Source organism: Zootoca vivipara, chromosome 10 (assembly GCF_965207765.1).
Source record: "Zootoca vivipara chromosome 10, rZooViv2.hap1.1, whole genome shotgun sequence".
In the NCBI taxonomy this organism is placed as follows: domain Eukaryota; kingdom Metazoa; phylum Chordata; class Lepidosauria; order Squamata; family Lacertidae; genus Zootoca; species Zootoca vivipara.
Window position 1 is genome coordinate 35,702,383 of NC_142593.1, and position 20,122 is coordinate 35,722,504.

General features: G+C 40.2%; 1 protein-coding gene across 1 annotated transcript in view; it reads left to right on the forward strand.

The window, feature by feature from the left end:
- The first annotated feature begins 13,365 nt into the window (after positions 1-13,365).
- Positions 13,366-20,122, forward strand: part of TENT2 (terminal nucleotidyltransferase 2) — a 37,647-nt gene continuing 30,890 nt past the window's right edge. Inside the window, exon 1 of the mRNA XM_035099790.3 lies at positions 13,366-13,456. The gene's annotated coding sequence lies outside the window, so the exon portion shown is untranslated. The remainder of the gene's footprint in view (positions 13,457-20,122) is intronic.

Consider the following 20,122-nt stretch of genomic DNA (forward strand, 5'->3'; position numbering starts at 1 on the left):
ACATGTGCTGCAAAGAGGATGATGGTGATATGCATTTCAGTCAATATGCCTTTTAGTTGCCCATTATAAATGGCAGGCTTTTCAATGTGCAATGGTGCTTGCGAAGAGTAGTGATGTGTGAACATCTCCATCATCACCATCCAGCATGCTTTGAAAGCCATTTGGGCAATTTGACCATTTCCTTCGAGTGCTTTTAAAACCACAAAGTTTTGTTCAAGTATTTTAAAGGAAGATTTGAAATAAATATATGGTGCTTCAGCTTCCTTCCCTGCATGTGTGTCTGCAAGGGAACAGGAGAAACAATTGTTCTGGATGAACCATAATCCTTGGATTTCCAATTTTAATTAAAGAAAAAAACACAACAAGTCTCAATTTGTTGTATGCCCCAAGATTCAAGGGGAAAGATATAGGTACAATTCTGCCCATTTATTTTGTAAGAAACTAGTCGTCTACTGCCTTTCAGTGTTTTTAGCTGATGATTCATATTTAGGAATCAGAGCTAGCTAATTAGACAGAAATAAAGTTAGAGTGCCACATCTATTGTCTGGAGAAGGAACTTGCTGGTTTATTTTTAAGCCATTTGCTGCTCTTCTGGGGTGGAGAAGTGACTGATTCCACATAGTAAACAAATCAGAAATCTAGGATTTTTGTGATTAGGCAGCAGTGTGTCTACCAGAAAGCAAAAGATAGCAGTAAAAACAAAGAGTTCATGATATTTCTAACTCAGATCTTATTTCATACAAAAAGTGACATACCCCATTTGATTACACTGTAAATGCCAATGGATACAAAGCCTGTCATTATATTGCAGAGGGCAGAGCTGTGGCTAAGAAAGCATTTGATACACCAGCCCTTTCCTGCTGTAGAAGCAGCAACAAATTCTATGATAATTCATGATTTCAGTAGGTGTGATTTTGATAGGAGTTAAAGTAATCTGTGAGAGGCATTTCAGGGCTTTCCATTTACAGCACGCAGAGAGGAAATATAATAATAATAATAATAATAATAATAATAATAATAATAATAATAATAATACCCCACCCATCTGGCTGGGTTTCCCCAGCCACTCTGGGCGGCTTCCAACAAAATATTAAAATCTATTAAACATTAAAAGCTTCCCTAAACAGGGCTGCCTTCAGATGCCTTCTAAAAGTCTGGTAGTTGTTTTTCTCTTTGACATCTGATGGGAGGGTGTTCCACAGGGCGGGTGCCACTGCCGAGAAGGCCCTCTGCCTGGTTCCCTGTAACATGGCTTCTTGCAACAAAGGAACCACCAGAAGGCCCTCAGTGCTGGACCTCAGTGTCCGGGCAGAACGATGGGAGTAGAGATGCTCCTTCAGGTATACTGGGCCGAGGCCGCTTAGGGCTTTAAAGGTCAGCACCAACACTTTGAATTGTGCTTGGAAACATACTGGGAGGCAATGTAGGTCTTTCAAGGCAATCTGGCCATGTGAGATCTTTGCATTACCAGATCACTTTGTTTCTTCAATGTGCACTGACAGGGGCGTAGGAAGATAGGGGCGGAGGGTGGTAGATCGCCCCGAGTGATGCGATCCCAGGGGTGCCATCGCCGCTGCCCGCCCCGCCCCCAAAACGCGCGCCCCGTCATTGCGCACGGCGCACCCCGCCCCCAGAACGTGCGCCACGTCACTGGGGGCGGTACGCCTGCTCTCCGCCCCCGGTGGCAGAGCATGAAGCTCCGCCGCTGTGCACTGAGAACGAACAGCTATAGCTGGATTTGGAGGAAGAGAAACCTGTGCAATCCAGGTTCCTGATTGAGGGGAAGATTTCAAGAGCACTTGCAAATGACTTGCTTATTGAGCATGCATCCGAATTTGTTTGAGGGGAGATTAGATAGTGTTGTGACAAAGCAAGTGTTATCCCACACTTTCCAGTGCATTTTCCCATCCCTTTCCTTATCACAGAAGTGAAGTCTTTTGGGGAAGTGAGTTTGTGGCACAAGAATTCCCAATCAACTATAACTGCACACCCTGAATTTGCTGATATGTGATTGACTCCCACTCAAAAACAGCAACAGAAAAGCTTTAATGCCCTAATATGGCTATTCAGGTCACGTGTTCAAAGAACATAAAGTGCAGAGTAGTTTAGCAGTTAATCTTTCTTCCCCGGGAACTCTGAGAATTTTAGCTCTATGAGGGGAACAGCAGTCTCCTAACAGCTCTCAACACCCCTAACAATACTTCTCAAGATTCTTTGCAGGAAGACTGTTTAAAGTCCTAGGATGCTGCTTTAAATGTACAGTGCAGGTAGGGCTATAGACTCTCCATGTAATTTAGAACCCTGATTACACAGGGTTCTAAATCCCACAGAAAGCCCATGTGTGCAAGGCAAGTTCCCTGCTTCAGACCTTCCAGAACTTATTGTTTCCATCCCCCCCCCATGAAGCCACTCTGGCAAGTACTTAGCAACAGTCCTCTTAAACTTTGCAGCTGTTTCCTCCTCCCTTCTAGTTTTAGGATCTGTTTGGAATAATCTTCTGTGTTGTGGGTCATGCTGACGTATCATTTGGACTAATAGTGTCAGAAGTTGCATTGGATTCCCCGCTGCCCCCGCTGCTGCAAGTGATAAATGTTTCAATGCTTCAAAATTTGTAACAATAATTATTTTTATAAAGAAGAGAGATGTAATGGCCTCAGGATCAGACTCTCCAAGGTCAGGAAATAGTCTCATGGATTTCTAGATGATGGGGCAGGGGAGGGAACTATGACCCCAACTAAGTCCCCATTCCCAGAAGCCTGGAGGTTGCACTTTCATTGTCCAACAAAGTCTGAGGAACGTGCCTATGCCATCTCTTAACAATTCCCCTGGTGCAGAGAGCAAGTGTCTGATCTAAAAGACTCCCCAGTGTGCCTGATACAAGTTAAAAATAGGACTGTTATGTACACCCCAATCTCTGGGTGGTGCGATTTCGGGGGGTTGGGGAATATCACCATGTTCCTGGTTATACATGGCTTTATTTACGCATATAAACTGAGCATAATATGGATGGGTTCACAGCATTAGCACTCCAGCAGATCTTGCTCCCCCACTGGATTTTGGGTGGGAGGTTCCAAAACCATAGCTCTGCCCAAGGTCATAGCCAAGTGGGGATTTGAACCCTGGTCTCCCAGGTCCTAGCCCAACACTCTAAAACCACTATTCCACACTGAGTATTTTTGTACATTAACCAATCATATCATCTCCAGATGACATCGCCTCCCACTGCTAGAGCTACCCAATAAGTTTTGACTATATGTGGTTTTGGCTTTAGGCGTGATCCCCAGAATGTAAACCCCCGTGTAAGTTGAAATCAATTAGACTTCTGAGTAGATATACATAGTAGTGCAGTTAGATTTTCTTTTGCCAAAGACATAGGCACACAACATACAAATTGTGATGAAAATAATACAGAATTGGAATGGCATTTGTAAGAATCTCAGACTGTGGGTGTGTTCCTGTAGTTCAAGAACTATAGCTAATCTCTGGTCCCAGCTATGCTTTTGTTAACTATGTTTCAAGGGGGGGGGAACCTCCTGTAGACTTGGTGTTTTCTGCTAGGTCCACGGAAGGACATATCTCAGTTTCATTTTTCATTAATTCTAAGCTTTTAGATAGTTCTCATCCCCCAGTGATCTGAAAACCTTATTTTAGAAAATGAGGCTAGTAGTAGAATCAATGGAAAACATTGTATAGGCTGAATTCATTATAATGCACAACTGCTGGGGCACACTTTTTTATAACAAAAAAGTGGTTTAGTATACTCTTTGTAGGCATTTACCTCACATGAAAGTTTGTATGTTTGTCCAAATATCAAATTTCAAAGGATGGTTGTGTTTCAGTTCTTGATTTTTTACAGAAAGTGTAAATTATGTATTGTATTTTTCCATGTATAAGACTAGTTTTTTAAGGGAAGCTTTTAGGGAAGCTTCCTGTTTAGGGAAGCTTTTAATGTTTGATTTCTGTATTTTAATGTTTTGTTGGAAGCCGCCCAGAGTGGCTGGGGGAACCTGGCCAGATGGGTGGGGTATAAATATATTATTATTATTATTATTATTATTATTATTATTATTATTATTACCAAAAAATGGTTTAAAATTGGGGCTCGTCTTATACACGTGTAGTGCTAAGGGGTGTTTTCTTAATTTGGAGTCCCCCCAAATTGGGGGGGGGGTGTCTTATACATAGCAGTGTCTTATACACGGTATGTTCCCTTTAAAATGCAATGAATTTAATTTCTCCTAGGGAATGATGGCAAGTCATGGCTCTGAAGGCACTGTGGGAGAACTGAATTAAAATGATAGACACCAACCAAAGCCACTGGTGCTGCAGCACCAAGAAACATGTTGCACTCAGGTGGCCATAACAGACATTATGGGATCATGACATATTAGGTGGCGAAGCTTCCTGAGAGCTTCGGCTTTCAGCAACTGCCTATTTAATATTACAACTGCCTGGTGGTACTGACCCCCGGTTCCAGGCCTGGCTTTAATAAATGGTTATTACTCTAGGAATAACAGTGGATCTATTACTTTTTATTCTCTCCCATTTCTTATATTCATGCCTGGGTGCCAATGTTTATGTAGCCAAAATGGCACTGTCTACACAGAAGAGGGTGGTATCAGCAGGCTCAGTGAAACCTCAGGATTTTCAGAAATGCAACAAATATTTAGGGGGGAACCCTCCCCTCATACAACCTACAAAGGGTGCTCAGACCACAGAATGCTGAGCAAATTTTGGGTGGAAAATAGCAGAGTATGGCTGTCAGGCACACTCCACAAGAACACTCCACATTGCTACATTTTGTTGCAGCTTCCGCTTCTGGCTACTGCTTGCAATAGCTATGACACCTGCTGTGCTGTCTTAACTAAAGCTTATAACTCAAGATACCCTATTTACTTTGAATGCTTGTAAGTGATGCCAATAAAGGTTTTGATACTGGTAACTCAAGATATAGAGTTTGTGCCCATATAAGGATTAAAATCACAAATCAGTTATTAAAGCTTTTGGGCATAATGCATATTAAAAACTGCGGCCCTCCAGATGTTTTGGCCTACAACTCCCATGATCCCTAGCTAACAGGACCAGTGGTCGGGGAATATGGGAATTGCAGTCCAAAACATCTGGAGGGCCGAGGTTTGGGGATGCCTGTACAAGACTGATAACAATGAACAAAGACCTACAGAACCATGCATCAGAGAAATTTAAATATAATAGTATGAACAGCATGTTTGGAGTAATTAAACACTGGTTAATGAAATTAATAATTCAAAGCTCCTATATAAAGCTGATCAATAAAGGGGGTAATTAAACCCATAGCATATTGCATATATTAAGAGTTCCTGTTACGGTTGCCATAGAAACCTTAACTTTGAGTTCTCTTCCATTTGCAGGTTTAAATTTTTAGCCTCAGTGTTGCATTAACATACTATTTTTTTGCATTGAATAAATTTGCCAATAGAGGATTATTAAGGAGCTTGACATTTCTAAAGTGTCTAACCCTGTAGTTAATCTGCACATCAACATTTTAAATCACAAAAGTATTAATACTCAGCTCACAGAACATTCAAGATGTTCTTCCTTTGATGTGCTTATGCAAAGTTGGTCGCCATTTTAAGGCTTCAGTTGCACTTCCTGAAAAAGCTTCCCCCTTTCTAACTACATGTGCGCTGGGAAAAGGTGCAAACTTAAAATCACTAGAGCTAAATGTAGGTGGGGTGGGTAGGTGAATAAATAATCATTGACTACAAAAAAACAAAACCCAACCACATGCTGCAATACAATAAATCCATGCACAATTTATTAGCCCCATCCTAGAATCATAGAATCATAGAGTTGGAAGAGACCACAAGGGCCATCCAGTCCAACCCCCTGCCAAGCAGGAAACACCATCAAAGCATTCCTGACAGATGGCTGTCAAGCCTCTGCTTAAAGACCTCCAAAGAAGGAGACTCCACCACACTCCTTGGCAGCAAATTCCACTGCCGAACAGCTCTTACTGTCAGGAAGTTCTTCCTAATGTTTAGGTGGAATTTTCTTTCTTGTAGTTTGAATCCGTGGCTCCGTGTCCGCTTCTCTGGAGCAGCAGAAAACAACCTTTCTCCCTCCTCTATATGACATCCTTTTATATATTTGAACATGGCTATCATATCACCCCTTAACCTTCTCTTCTCCAGGCTAAACATACCCATCTCCCTAAGCCGTTCCTCATAAGGCATCGTTTCCAGGCCTTTGACCATTTTGGTAGCCCTCTTCTGGACACGTTCCAGCTTATCAGTATCCTTCTTGAACTGTGGTGCCCAGAACTGGACACAGTACTCCAGGTGAGGTCTGACCAGAGCAGAATACAGTGGTACTATTACTTCCCTTGATCTAGATGCTATACTCCTATTGATGCAGCCCAGAATTGCATTGGCTTTTTTAGCTGCTGCATCACACTGCTGACTCATGTCAAGTTTGTGGTCTACCAAGACTCCTAGATCCTTTTCACATGTACTGCTCTCAAGCTAGGTGTCTCCCATCCTGTATTTGTGCCTTTCATTTTTTTTGCCCAAGTGTAGTACTTTACATTTCTCCTTGTTAAAATTCATCTTGTTTGCTTTGGCCCAGTCGTCTAATCTGTTAAGGTCATTCTGAAGTGTGATCCTGTCCTCTGGGGTGTTAGCCACCCCTCCCAATTTGGTGTCATCTGCAAACTTGCTCAGGATGCCCTCAAGCCCATCATCCAAGTCATTGATAAAGATGTTGAACAAGACTGGGCCCAAGACAGAACCCTGTGGCACCCCACTAGTCACTACTCTCCAGGATGAGGAGGAGCCATTGATGAGCACCCTTTGGCTTCGGTCAGTAAGCCAGTTACAAATCCACTGAATGGTAGCATTGTCTAGCCCACATTTTACCAGCTTCTTTACAAGAATATCATGGGGCACCTTGTCAAAGGCCTTGCTGAAATCAAGATAGGCTACATCCACAGCATTCCCTTCATCTACCAGGCTTGTAATTCTGTCAAAAAATGAGATCAGATTAGTCTGACATGACTTATTTTTCAGGAACCCATGCTGACTTTTAGTGATCACAGAGTTTCTTTCTAGGTGCTCACAGACTGTTTGCTTAATGATCTGCTCTAGAATCTTTCCTGGTATTGATGTCAGGCTGACTGGGCGGTAATTGTTTGGGTCCTCTCTTTTCCCCTTTTTGAAAATAGGGACAACATTTGCCCTCCTCCAGTCTGCTGGAACTTCGCCTGTTCTCCAGGAATTTTCAAAGATTATTGCCAGTGGTTCTGAAATCACCTCTGCCAGTTCTTTTAATACTCTTGGATGTAGTTCATCTGGCCCTGGAGACTTGAATACATCTAAACTAGCCAAGTATTCTTGTACTACCTCCTTACTTATTCTGGGCTGTGTTTCCCCTGCTGAATCATCTGCTCCATATTCTTCAGGTCGGGCGTTGTTTTCTTTCTTAGAGAAGACTGAGGCAAAGAAGGCATTGAGGAGTTCTGCCCTTTCTCTGTCCCCTGTTTGCATTTCACCATCTTCTCCTCTGAGTGACCCCACTGTTTCCTTGTTTTTCCTTTTGCTACGGACATACCCATAAAAGCCCTTTTTGTTGCTTTTAACCTCTCTAGCGAGCCTGAGTTCATTCTGTGCTTTAGCTTTTCTGACTTTGTCTCTACACGTGCTGGCTATATGTTTGAATTCCTCTCTGGAGATTTCCCCCCTTTTCCATTTTTTGTACATATCCCTTTTAAATCTTAACTCAGTCAAAAGTTCTTTAGATAGCCAGCCTGGCTTCTTTAGGCACCTTCCATTTTTCCGTCTCATTGGTATTGCCTGAAGTTGTGCTTTTAATATCTCCCTTTTAACAAACTCCCAACCATCATGAACTCCCTTCCCTTTTAGTATTGCTGTCCATGGGATTTCACCCAGCGTTTCCCTAAGTTTTCTGAAGTTGGCTTTCTTAAAGTCTAGAATTTGGACCTTAGTATGCTTGGTCGCTCCTTTCCGCTGGATAATAAACTCCAGAAGAGCATGGTCACTCCCACCTAATGATCCTGCCACTTCTACCCCACTAACCAAGTCATCACTATTGGTTAGGACCAGATCTAAAATGGCTGATCCTCTTGTTGCTTCTCCCACTTTCTGGACAATGAAGTTGTCTGCAAGGCCAGTGAGGAATCTGTTCGACCTTATGCTCTTGGCTGAGTTTGACATCCAACAAATATCAGGATAGTTGAAATCCCCCATTACTACTATCTCACTTCCTTTGGAATGCTTGGCCATCTGTTCCAGGAAGGCATCATCTGTGTCCTCAGTTTGGCTTGGGGATCTATAGTAAACTCCCACAATGAGATCACTGTTGTTTTTCTCTCCCTTAATTTTGACCCAGATACTCTCAATTTGGCTTTGAAGTTTTAAATCCTGGATCTCTTCACAGGTATACATATCCCTAACATATAAAGCTACTCCTCCTCCTTTCCTGTTTGGTCTATTTCTCTTAAATAGATTGTATCCCTCTATTACTACATTCCAGTCATGAGACTCATCCCACCAGGTTTCAGTGATGCCTATTATGTCATATTTAGTTTGCTGTACCAAGAGCTCAAGTTCATCTTGTTTATTTCCCATGCTCTGTGCATTAGTATACAGACATTGAAGACCGTTGATCATTCCCCCATCTCTCTTATTTAAGGATATTTTCGTCCCACCACTAGGTCTGCATGCTGCTTGCTCCATTTGGTCCTTGACATTTGGATGATCATCTTCAGCATTTGATAGACTCCTACCTTCAGGACCACTGTCTCCCTCCCCCACATAAGTCAGTTTAAAGCCCTCCTGATGAGGTTTTTGAGTTTTATGGCAAAAACATTCCTCCCAACTTTTGTGAGGTGCAGTCCATCACTTGCCAGAAGTCCATCTTCAAGAAACTGCAGACCGTGATCTAGGAATCCAAACCGTTCCTGTTTGCACCATTTGCGAAGCCAGTTGTTCACTTCCCCTATTTTTCCCTCTCTCCCTGGGCCATGTCGTTCAACTGGGAGGACAGAAGAGATGACAATTTGTGCATCTAATTGCTTCAGAGCAGGGTTGCCAAGCTGGTGCCCTCCAGCTGTTGTCACACTTCAGCTCCCATCAGCATCAGCCAGCATGGTGAGGAATGAAGGGAGCTGTAGCCCAAACCTGTTCGGTTTCTGATAATTTGTTCTCATGGGAAACTTACAGATTCTTGCTTCACACAGTTAACTCAAGGCAGTGTCAATTTACTCTTGGCAGAAAGCCAAGGTCTGCCTGGCCTGGCAACAGCGCTCTGATTGGTTAATGACCAGCACTGAACTCTGTTATCTAAGAATGCTAGGACAGTTGATTCTTGTTGGGTGTTAGGAGTAGGAGTGCTGCGTATGGTTGGAGAGAGAAAGAGACAGTGAGGATTTATTTTGCTTTGCTTTGTATGCAGAAACTCTGCTGGTTTTATTTTCTTTTAATAAATCCTGTAAATAGTTATTCTGCGCCTAGCCGACTAGTCATTTCCACCTCAACTAGCTTCTGCGCTATGCAGGAAAACTCTGCTACGTTTGGGCTAAAGCCACTAGAGCTATGCCTGACACTTCAAAATTCTAAGAAAACCTTCTGCAGGGGAACACATTTGCTATTCCTAATCTAAACTAATATCCTGGACCAAAACCCGAGTGTTCTTTATGACTGAGGAATCCTCAGCAATATCAATGGGTTTGGGGAAATAGGATCTTATTGAAAGGAGGAAGGCCTCGAAACAAGGGGTTCCTTGGCCCTGCCATACCTTCTAGCACTGATCCAAGAAGGGCTAAATTGAACCATAGATACCTGACTCTGCCACTAATGAATCCCTGCCAATTATCAAGGAGGTGGAGCTAGGACCCCTGCTCAGTTCCAGTAGGGATACCATGTCTCTGAGGGTCAGCAGGCGAATCAACCAGAAGTATCTCCCAGTTGTGCCTGAGACAGCACGGGAGAGGCTGTGCAGAGAAGTGCCCAGGCACACTTTCTATTTAAAGGAAACTTTCAGGAGATCCAATCTGCTGGGTGCAAGGCCAGTCTTTTGCAGAGGTTTCAATGTGATGCAGTTCTTTGAAGACTTGCAGCATCTACCTTTAAATGAATGCTTAGGGAAACTGAAGAGAACAGTAAAGTAATGCTAGCCAGATTCTTTAGTCTGATCTTATATTGTGTGTGATATGCACAGAAGGATACTGGAAGTCACATTCCAATTTTTGCCTATTAATTTTTTAGCCTTTAAAATAAAGATAGGTTGTCATTTAGAAGCTTTGTTATTTTCTTGTCGGGCTCTGTTATTGCCCTGTTTCTTAAAAGTCCATTTTAGAATTGCATTTTTGGTACTATTAAAGGCCTAAATTGCATTTTCAGAGGGCTGCTTTTTTCACTGGAAAAGAAAATTTCCTTTACTGCTAGCTAAGCTGATCTTTTGGCTTTCTTCCCAGAATGAACTTCAAAGTACTTCATATGGGTATTATATTATGAAAACTACAATTTTCTCTGTGGAAACTGAACGAAATTAAACCCAATTAATGTAATTTATGTCTGTGCTGCTAGAATAGAGTATTCAATATGTTTGGTTTACTAGGTCATATTGGTCCCTCTGATATATCATATAAATTAAATTATATGCAAAAATATCAAAAACATCTTGTTGCAAACTGGCAACAAGAAAGAAGTGTCATGTTCGGGCTATGTGCATTTACTTGGGAGTAAGCCCCATCAAACCTTATTGCAGTGCCATTTGAATGTAAGTGCAGCCCTGCTGGATCAGAACAAAGGTCCATCTCAGCCAGGATTCTCTTACCAACAGCAGCTAGCCAGGTGGTTCCCAGAAGCCAATATTTAGGTATAAAGCCTTCCTCCATTCCTCACCATGAGCCACTAACATTGAGCTATGGTTACAGTTTCTCTGAACCTGGAGTACCCATTTAGTCACCATGGCTAAGAGTACAGTCAACTGACTGATCCTCTATGAATCTGTCTAATTCCAAAGTCATGTAAGTCAGTGACCCTCACCATATCTTAGGGCACTGAACTATGCATTGTGTGAATAAGTTATTTTCTTTCGTCTGTCCTTAATTGATATCAAGTCAATTATATGTCCCTAAGTTCTATCACAGAAAAAAATGCCTCCATCTACTTCTCCAACACCATGCATAATTAAAAAAACTGTTATCATGTCTCCCCCACCTTAACTGTCGCTTTTCTGAGCTAAAGGTGACGATATAAGGTGCTCCAACCCCTTATTTTCATTTCTCACTGTAATATCTCTTTCCTTTTGAAATGGAATGACTAGAACTGTACACAGTAGTCCACACCAATAATGTGATACTGCTTGTTTTACTCCATCCCTTTTCTAATAAATACTGTGTGGCTACTGCTGTGCACTGAGTTGACCATTTCATTGATCTGTCCACTGTGATCCCAAGATAGCTTCCTATTTAGTTAACAGCCAGTTCAGATTTTATCACTGTGCAGTTGGGATTCTTTTTTTTGCCCCAATATGCATTGCATTGTATTTATTTATGCTGAACATTTGATTTGGCTGGTATCCCAGAAGGAAGGCTGAATCTTCAACCATTTTGTTGTTGCTTTTGGCAGAAAGGATAAAAAGGACCTTGTTATTGCCAGTTCAGCCTGGAAATAAGTAGGTATTGTGTACCATAGTTAACTGGTAACCGCTACTTACTTATTACCTTTTATATCCTGACTTGGCAATGTAGTTGGCCAGGCCTTTGTAATAAATATTCAAGGCAGCTAGCAAACCAAAAAGCAACAACAAAACTGAAAGCAATACAGAATAATAAAACAGCAAAGATATTAGTAAAACTACAGAGCAATCTGCCACTAAAAGACAATAGCATCATAAAAGACAGCTTAAAGATGGCACTCTGCAAAGGCATTATTCAAGGAAGCAATATCGGGGGGGGGGGGACCCAAAAGAACAAATATGTGCAGCCAATCATATACAGAAATTAGGGGAATATACCATGATCTCTCACAAGACTGTTAGTCAAAAATACAAACGTAACTGAAATTTTAAGGAACACATTATAAGTGCTATGGATTTTGCTGTTCTGTGAATTTCTGTGAATTGGACTGTTGCTGTGTTTTTGCTTTGTGATACTAGATGTCTTGGACTTGACAAAGGAGTGTGAATAGCCCAGTACAGGTGATGTATACTCATGGGAAGATGTATCCTATGGAAGGAAGCTAAGGTTAGAAGATGACTTCTTGATACATGACCACTGGGATATTCAGAAAAGGGATTAGGGGGCATACACTTCCCAACTCCATATAAGGATGGTGTAATCTAGTTCTGTGTCAATGTGCAAAGGCACAAGAGACTGCAGTTTTGGTAGTTAAGAGTTTTGGGGGCTCGGCAAGCTAACGGTACAGTACCAGGGAACAAAGGAGGGACACCCTTTAGAGATTAAAGACTGATTGCCTACCTGCTTCTCCTCACCTGTAACTGATGTCTATGCACATTATATGGTCGATTTATTCATCTACACTGTATCTTGTTTCACTTTTACATTTTAAGTGTCCAAAGCAGTACACATCATCAGTCGCAATATAAAACGTTTGAAGAAGTCAGAAGCTTGCGAACAAGAAGCATAGCTGGTAAAATACATTTCCTGAGAAGTTATTGGCTGTTATGGCCCTTGAGTTGAGGAGAAACCCTAATAATTAAGAGGGACTTACTTCTAAGTAAATATGTATTGGGTTGGCTTAAGGCAGTCGTGCTCAAAGCAGCCCCCCTGACATTAATGGGACATGTAGTTTTAACTCGATTGCTTTCAGCGGGTCTACTGTACACTTGACTGGATTCGCCTTCCTGTTTCTTAACCAAGCTGAGGAATTTTAGCATGCAAAATGGGTGAATCTTCCACGGGGCTAACTCTCCCGCTGCCTTTAAGGGAGAACCCTGAGTCACACACACAACTGGATAACAAGTTCTTTTCAATACCATGCCTTGCCATTTCATTCCGAAATAAAGCTTCACTCTCCAGGAAGCACCCCGGTCGATCACGACGCGCTCTCAACCCTCGCCTGGCGCTAAGCAAAACCGCGCAAACTCCAGACGGCTAGTCGCGCTTAAACCCGGCTGCGGCGCATGCGCAGAGTGGGACCGGAGCGACTACTATGGAGAGGAACGCCGCGGAGCGGAGAGAGAGGCAACGGAAGGGCGCTCACGACGTCTTTGAACACCTTCGCTACCCCTCTGCTAGTTCTGGATCCGGGGCAGAACGAGGCCTCAGCCATAGAGATGGCCTCGTGCAAGCGGTTCCGGGTTACTTCCGGAAGATCACGCCTCTCCCTTCCCTTTCTCTCTAGAGAGGAGGAAGGGAAGAAAACAGAGGCGAGTCCGCTGGCTTCGGAGCGCGCTGGGCCTTTGCCCAGTCAGCTGCCTCTCCCGCACCGGAGTAAGTGGAATACCATCTGGGGGAGGAGACTTTTTTTTGGGAACGGTTTCTACGTGGTCGTTCGCGCATTTCCCGCCCCCCTCCAGATTGTCGCTTGGAAGCGAGCGGGGCGCCAGACCCGGCGGGTGTGTGAGGGAAAGGAGGGGTCGTTTCTCAGATACTGGCAAGGGGCGGGGAGCGGCTGGGCCTGAGGTACTTGTGCATGGGGGGTGTAGGTGTTACAAACTCTGGGGAGAGGCAGGGTGGTACACTTGAGGGAGACTCCCGGCGGTCGCGAGTGTCTTGCGGGGGTTCTGGTGGCCCCCGAAGGCCTGGCAGATGCTCCGGGTATGGATTGCCGATAAGGAACAACAGCCCTTGTGACGTCAGTGGTGTTCGGAGGTGGTGGTGGGGGTTTGCTGCTTTCTCTGTAGCTTAGCGGCCACCAGAAAGTTGCCTCGCTAGCGCCGGCGATGCCCGCGTGGACTCGCGTGTGCTGCCAAATCCTTCGAACGGAACTGTGTTGAAGAATGTCTGCAACACAGGCAGAAAGAGCTTCTTCCTAAGGCCGCGCTGGATGGTTGCTCGGTTTCATTAAAAAACAAAATAAAATGTGAAGGTTTCATTCTGTATCTGGTGGGCCACTTATGACAGGCAAGGTTCTACCCAGAGCAAGCTCGTTCACGGTTACTGGGGAAATGCTTTATCGGTGGGGCATGGTCTGCGCACAGTGGTGGGGGTGTTTTGAGGTCACCAAAGTGGCTGTCAGTAGAATTTGGTAACTGGCAGGCAAAAAATCAATGACGGCTGTTTAGAGAGAGAGAGAGGCTGTTTAAAAAGATTGGAAGGGAACACACAGATGCTTATATGTACGCTGGTACTAGTAGCCTAAAACGAGGACACCGTTAAGGTAGGCATATGGAAATCGGTGAAATCAGTGGAGCATGTTTATTGTTTAATGTGGTTAGGTATGGAAATGACAGGGAATCATAGAACAGCTTTGCTGGATCAGAACAAACAGGTAGCATCATGTTTCCAACCACAGTGGTTCGCCAGATGCCTGTAGGAACCCCTGTAGGGCACAGTCATTTAGGAAATGTAGAATTTTTTCCTTTTCATCATGATCCAAACATGTATTTAATCAGTGTGTGTTAGGGTAATTGAAGTTGCCCATTAATATGCTTTCTTCATCAGATACCTTCTTTACTTCATTCCTTATCTCCAGATCACTCTGAGTGCTTTGAACAGGGAGATGATAATTTGTGCCCTGTACTAAATTACTTTTGGGCCCTGATTTGTTTTTTTTATAATTTTATTGATATCACTGCACAATAATTACAATCGAATAAAAAAATACAGCCATAACATTGTTGTTACAGTTGTCTTATTTTCCCTTCCCACCCTTCCCTCCTCCCTCCTTTCCCCCTGTCATCCCTCCCCTTTCCCTCCCCCATCAACTTCTCAACCAGATCTGAGTTTCTCCCTTATTTTTCCTTTATACGTTCTCTACATCACTCTTATTTTACTTTACTTTTCTTAAGTCCCTTGAATTCTATTAATTTTTCTTATTTTATCATTTCATTATATACTATCAATTTCATTGTTTATTCATAGAACTTTCATGTATCTAATATGAGATTTGGTTTCTCCAATTTATCCTTTATATATTCTATAAATGGTTTCCAATTATTATTTGAATCTTTGAGTTTTATTCCTTTAATTTGTTCATATTTTATCACCATATTATAATAAATATATAATTTTTGTTGCCATTCTTCTTTATCTGGAACATTTGTGGCCTTCCAATTTTTTGCAATCATTACTCTCACCGCTGCAACAGCATAACTTGTACAACATCTGTCCTGTAGATTCATATCCTCTGGTATCATTCCTAACAAAAATAATTCGGGGGATTTCTTAAATGAGTATTTCAAAATTTTCTTTAACTCTTTATAAATCATTTCCCCAAACACCCTGATTTTATTACAGTTCCACCACATATGTATATATGAACCAACTTCTGTATTACATTTCCAACATAAATTATTGGTACCTGGATATATTTTGGCCAATTTGGCAGGTGTTAAATGCCATCTCTTTTGCATTTTCAATAGATTTTCCTTTAAATCATAATTTGGCGTGAAATTTGAATCCCTTTTCCATAAATTTTCCCATTTTTGCATTGAAATTAATTTTCCTAGATCTTGACTCCACTTAATCATGGAGCTTTTTGTCATTTCTTCTTCTGTATTCCATTTTAATATTATTTGATAAAGATTTTTATATATTTATCTTTATTTACCAATAATATTTCATTTAATTTAGATATTTCTTTTTCAAAACCAATTTTTTATCTATTTGTAATCTTTGATTAATTTGAAAATATTGTAACCAGGTATTTAGAAAATTGTTTATTTCCGAATATTCTTTTAATTTTAGAATTCCCTCTTTTTCTTCTAATAATACTTTATATGTTGGCCAATTATTTTCCATATTAATTCTTCTCACTGCTACTATTTCAAGTGGTGAAACCCACCAGGGTATCTTGGGCTCAAAGAACCTTCGATATTTTTGCCATATTGAATATAAAGATCTTCTAACAATATTAAACATAAATACATTCTTTTTTCAATCCTTTCCTTCATTAAATAATAATGCCACCCGAAAGCCAGTCCTTGTCCTTGCAAATCTAATACGTCAGTGTCTTTGAGTTCCATCCATTCTTTGATCCACATTATTGCAGCTGCGTCATGATAGACTTCAAGATCAGGCAACCAATAACCCCCTCTTTCTCTATAGCCTATCATGATTTTGTATTTTATCCTTGGCCTCTTGCCGTTCCATATGAATTTGGTAATATCTTTTTTCCAATACTTAAAATTTTTCCCTCTTCCCAATATCGGTAAATTTTGAAACAAATAGATCATCTTAGAGACAACACACATTTTTACTAATGATATTCTCCCCAGAATTGATAATTTCAATTTATCCCATGTTTCCAAATTTTTCTTGATTTCTTCCATATTTCCGTATAATTCTCTTGTATCAAGTCAATCCCCTTTACTGTTGTTTGTATGCCTAAATATTTTTTTGTTGTTGCTATCTTTAATCCTGTTTTTTCCTGGAGTTCTATTTTTTCTTTTGCTTCCAAATTTTTCACTAGCATTTTAGTTTTCTCATAATTTACTTTTAGGCCCGCTAATTTTCCATACTCTTTTATTCTTTCAATAGCTCTAGGAATGCAATAAATAGGGTCTTCTGTTGTTATAATTATATCATCCGCAAAGGCTTTGATTTAAAAAAAAATTCTTGCCATTTATAATACCTTTAATCTTTTCATCTTCTCTTATGTTTTTTTAATAATATTTCTAAGGTAATTATGAAGAGAATTGGAGATAAAGGGCGACCTTGCCTGGTGCCTCTCATGATCTTTATTTTATTTGTCAATCTTCCATTTATTAATATATTGGCCTTTTGGACTTTATAGATTGCTCTAATTGCATTTTCCATCTTTTCCCCTAATTTTAAATTTTCTATTGTTTTCAACATGAAGGGCCACGAGACCCTATCAAACGCTTTTTCTGCGTCTATGGATAATAAAGCTGCATGCTTATCCCTTCGATTTTCTAGACACTCCAGGATATTTACCACATTTCTTATATTATCTTTGGCGTATCTCCCTTTAATAAACCCCGCTTGGTCTTTATGTATGATGTCTTCTAATATTCTACTCAATCTATCAGCCAGAATTTTTGTAAAAATTTTATAATCGCTCTTTAGTAGCGAGATTGGTCTGTAATTACCCGGGGCATCTGTATCTGTTTGCGATTTGGGTATCAATATGATTTGGGCTTCTGTCCAAGATTGGGGGATAATTCCTTTCTTTAATATTAAATTCATTAATTCTTTGAGGGGCTCTAATATAATTTCTTGTAATTCTTTATAATATTCTATTGGTAGCCCGTCCGGGCCTGGTGCTTTCCTTTTTTTCATAGTCTTGATTGCTTCTATTATTTCTAAAATTGTTATTTCTTTATTTAAATGAGCCAATTTTTCAATTGAAATTTGTGGTAATCGATACTGATTTTAAAAAACATCAATTTCCTGATTGGAAATTTCTTCTTTTTGATATAATGTTTCATAATTTTTTTGGAAAACTTTTATAATTTCTTCTGTTTTACTAAAAAAATTCCCTTCCGACTTGTTCTATTGATTATTTTTTCATTTCGTTTCTTTTTTATTTCCCAAATCAATAATTTATTGGGTTTGTTTGCCCATTCAAAATTTTTATATTTCCAGAATTGTACTTGTTGTTCTATTTCTTGATCAATTTTTTTCCAAATTCCATTCTTAATATCTTAAGTTCTTGTTCTACCTTTTTCGTATTATTTTTGTATAATGTTTTTTCTTTTATCCTTATTTCCTGTAGCAACATTTCTTTCTTTAAATTTTTGGCTTTCCTCAATTTTGCACTTTGTTGTATGAAATACCAACGCATTACAGCTTTACCCGCGTCCCAAACTTAGACCTCCCCATTGTTGTTTAATACAAGATATTCCTTTAATAAATCTTTTGCTTCCTGGATTATTTTGGTGTTATTTAACATGAAGACATTTAGCCTCCACCTTTTTTCTTTTTGTTCTTCTTTTAATGTTAGAATCATTGGGTTATGGTCTGACAGGGTCTGAGGTCCTATTTCCGCCTTGTGAATTCTTATTGATAATTCCTTTGGAACCCATATAGCGTCTATTCTACTCACCATTTGATGGCGTGCTGATATGTGTGTATATTCTTTTGTTATGGGGTTTTTATATCTCCATGCATCTAGTAAATTTAAATTTTCCATTATTTCCACAAATTTCTTAGGTAATATCGCCCTATTTTTCCCTTTTCCTCTTTCATTCCCTTTTTATCTAATTCTGGATCAATGATTCCATTCATGTCTCCCATTATTATTATTATTTTCCCCCAATATAATTCATTAATTGACTCTCCAAATTTTTCAATAAAACCATCTTGCTTCCATTAGGAGCGTATATACCCACCCAAATCCATTGTTGTCCTTCAAGCGTTGTTCTAACCATTACAATTCTACCTTCCCTGTCAGTCCATATTAATTCCGGATTCCATTTTTGTTTGATATAAATTACAACTCCTCTCTTTTTTTTTAACATCGGCCGCAATAAATTCCTTTCCCAATTTCTCATTTTTCATTACCCTCACATGTTTTTTGTTTATATGTGTCTCCTGGAGACAAATCACATCCCAGTTTGTTTGTTTTTTAGTGTGTGTCCCACCCTGTTTCGTTTTTATTATTATTCAATCCATTCATGTTCCATGAAGTTATCCTGAAATTCATATTTATTCAATATTATCCATGATTTTTTAAAGAAATAGATGTAATTAATTTTTCGGTACAAAGAAAAAATAATTATATTAAATGTACTTAAAAAGTAACTACCTACACTAAACAGGATCAAGGAAATCATAGAATATTTGGCTTTCTCTTATGCGGTGAATTACATTTGTCTTGCTGTTAAATTTCAAACTTACAAAATTACAAACTTACAAAATCAGCAACCTTTGTTAATTAACTTGTCAGTCTCTCTTTCATTCTTTTGTTTCTTCTCCTTCTCCTTCTCCTTCTTCTCTCTCTTCTCCTTCCTGTTCCTCTCCACTGGTGTCTTCTTCCCCCTCCTCAGTCCTAGAAGATTGATCTTTGATTGCTTTCGCTTTATCTCCTCCCAGTTCTTGCGCATAAGTTCTATAGAATCTATCTGCTGCCTCTGGTGTGTCAAATCTCCTCCATCTTCCTTTAAATGAAAACGCCATACCTTCGGGATATTCCCATTTGAAGAAAACTTTTTTGGCCTTCAGTGCTTTGGCGAGGAATTGATATTTCTTCCTTTTGTGTATCAACCGTGGTGGAATTTCTTTTAGGATGATTACGTCACTTCCTTTCATAACTAATTTCTTTTTCCCTTTGGTTTTTAAGATTTTGTTTCTCAACCACATGGTTGTAAAAGTCACTAAACAATCACCTGGCCAATTATTTGCTTTAGCTTTTTAAGAATTGATTCTGAAAGCCTCCTCTATCCGTGTCTCAATGTCCAATTCTTCCAAGTCCAACCACTTCGCCAGGGCAGTTATCAATCTTTTCTCTATGTCTTCATTTGCTACTTCCGGGATATTTCTAAATCTCAAAATCTTCTCCCCCAATTTCATTTGTAGCATCGCGAGGGCGTCCTGTGATGCTTCCAGGGCTGCCCTTTGTTCTTCCATATCTTTATTCATCTTTTCCACCTCCTTTTTTCCTTCTCTTTTTTCCTTTGCAAGAATTTTCATTGAGTTTTCCAGTGACTGGTTTTTGTCTTGTATTTCCTGGATCGTCTCCATTGCCTTACTGGAATTTTCCTCTACTTTATTTATCTGGTCTTTTATTTCTTGCTTGTCTTTTTCATTGGATTCTATTTTTTCTTCCACTTTTTCTACTTTATCTTCCAAACTTTTCACTCTTTCATTCATTTCCTTCTTTATTTCATTTCTTTCTTTCTTAATTTATATAAGGTCCAGTTTGACCTCTCCAATATCGCTCTTGAGACTCAAAATTAAGTCTTCGAGGTCCATTTCATGTTCTGCCATTGATGTTCTTCTTTGTATCGCAGAGCCTGTGTTTAACTTCTTTGA